General features: G+C 41.4%; 1 protein-coding gene across 1 annotated transcript in view; it reads left to right on the forward strand.

The window, feature by feature from the left end:
• The window catches only part of LOC116693342 (gastrula zinc finger protein XlCGF8.2DB), a gene marked incomplete at its 5' end in the record, with an annotated part of 5,263 nt that extends 3,759 nt beyond the window's left edge, over nt 1–1,504 (forward strand). The window contains one exon of the mRNA XM_032522248.1: nt 1–1,504. This exon is cut by the window's left edge and continues 1,848 nt beyond it.
• Nucleotides 1,505–2,528: the final 1,024 nt, after the last annotated feature.

Here is a 2,528-nt window from a genome sequence, read left to right on the forward strand (position 1 = left end):
TCCGTCTCTCCCCTACTTTCTCTATGGGGTCCGGAGGACAGTCCAGGACGGAGCTCGCTCTCCTGATACCAAGTAGTGGTAATCCTAGTCTTTCCGTACCAGGGACAGTTATTGTTGATAGCTAAAGTTAGCATAGTCATAATTACAGACTCGATAAATCTAGCCTTGTGCCGATGCTTTGACAAGCAGAAGCCCCGCTGTCTACGTCCCGATAACTGTTTGGAAAACAGTTTTATATTTCAGTGGGGTGGTGAAGGCGCCGTAAATATGACATGATGCCTTTGGGAGATCTGGGTTTAAGTCCCACTGCGATACATCAACCAGCGTGTCCCTGAGCAAGACACTTGACCCCTAGTTGCCTAGAGGCGTGCAACCTCTGATACGTATAGCAGTTATAAGTCACTTTGGATTTTTTTTTATCCAAAGCTAAATGACGTGTAATGAACTCACAGTCTGACTCTTCAACACAATTCAACTCTTGCAGCAGGCGGGCGTGTGAATTACGCGGCGCAACAATCGCTCCCCAAAGGGTCAGATACAGAGTAGAGCTGAAGCTACACAATCAAGCTTCAAGGTACATTTATTTATTAAGTATTTAAAAAGCATACAAGTTTGCACCAAAGTCCTTCACAAAGACGACACAAAAAACATGCATACAAGCATAAACACACAGATATTCATACGTATAAACAGATGTGATGGAAGTACATTTAACTTGAAGTAGAAAGTTGACACAAATTAAAACTTGAAATACAGGTTGAGTCTCCAGATGTGTTGATGTTGAATGGTTGGGATAGAACGGATCAAGTGTTCTTTTTTTTCTTAAAGGAGAATTACGGCCATTTTTTAAGTTATTCTTGATCGCCATAAATTTGTGTGTACTTTTCAACTGAGGGAAAAAAAAGAAAAAAACAGACCCGAAACAGGAAAACGCAGTAAATACAGGGGGAGAAAAAACAGGTTAAACACAATTAAAAGCCAATTTAATCTTGTTTTTATTTGTCTTTGTTTTTATTTTATTTAATTTGTTGTTACATGTATTCAGTGACTTACCTTTTTCAAATTGTCTTAAAAGTATGGTATGTCCCTACGACAACTCTATGGTCAATATTTGGGATTTGTAAATAAAAGTACTTGACTTACCTGTCAATAACTTCATTTATTTCCAATTTAATGGCTCCTTTTGGTCTTAGATAAGTTTCATCTTGTGTGAAACATGAACAGTTGATTGAGCTGCTCATACAATATTTAGTGTAATTTCAGTTGACTCACAAATCCTCAAACCAACTCTGATTGGACACAATTTAACAACTGAGGGTAAAACGCAGATTTAACGCTCGGGCTATAGATAAAGTGTCTTGTGTACTGTTGGGTCTTAATGGATTTTGTAAGGAAATCATGTGATAAAGGCTTCTTCTTCCTGCTTCTGGTGAGAGCAGTCTTGTTTTTTCGGGAAGGTTTGATGCGCTACTTGAAAAGCTAAATAAAAAAAACTTTTCTTTGATATATTGTCTTTTTTTTAAGTGACAGTGTGCAATATTGGAAACGACATAAAGCCGCTAACAGCCCTTAATACTGAACAGTTGATAAGAGAATAGTGCAGAGAGTGGATAACCTGTCGGTGTCCGGCTAGATTTGTTTTTTTTAAATGTCCCGTTTGTTCCGGACACACACTCCGCACTCTTGTTTGCTAAAAACGCAGCGATAAGTGGCGATTCTCTCCGACCAATCAGCAGTCAGCAGGTTTCCACGTCACCTGTTGGTATCGCCTCGGCTCGCTGGGAACCTCGACTGAGCCAGTACTACAGAAAGTCCCTGGTAGCGGGTCCCAAGGACTTTTTTTCGTAATGGAAAACCAAAAAAAAAAGGCGAGGCGAGTCGAGTAGATACCACGCAGTGGAAAACCGCCATTACACAAACACCATACACCCCCCCTCCCGCCCTGTATCCGTCTGACTGCTGTAGTGGAAGATTCTGTTCAGCGAGGGAGGAATTTGTGATGAAGAAGAGACCTTGTTGAAACTAAATAAAGACAGGCTGCAAACTGGATTAAAAGTTTAGATATTCGGTGGAAGAGTTTGTTTTCTCGAGAGAACAACCAAACAAAATGACAAGAACTGCGCTTCACAATGAAACAGAGTAACAAGGTGACCCCACCGTCCTGTGTCCTGCGTAACACTCGACAGCTCCTTATATTCCCTCTCGCCCCCAACAGAAACCACAGCATGTTTAGAAAACCAACCTAATCTCACACAAAACACTTCATCTTATTCCTCAGACTCCTTGGAGCCGGAGCTGTCCCTGTGCATCTGTCTAGTGCGTCAGAGAATGACAGTAGCTGCCATTCGAAGATTTGAGTTAAGAGATTTATCCGTCCATAGATTGGTCCGGTTTCTAAACTATAAAATCGGGCGAACTGACCTTTGCCTATCTCCTAGGCGCCTGCATCTGGTTGCCATTTGTTTACTGTGGAGATTTACAGGGTCACAACATTCTTAGCTGTCCCTAGACACTGATGGTCCCATTCT

This window comes from Etheostoma spectabile, chromosome 8 (assembly GCF_008692095.1).
Source record: "Etheostoma spectabile isolate EspeVRDwgs_2016 chromosome 8, UIUC_Espe_1.0, whole genome shotgun sequence".
Lineage (NCBI taxonomy): Eukaryota > Metazoa > Chordata > Actinopteri > Perciformes > Percidae > Etheostoma > Etheostoma spectabile.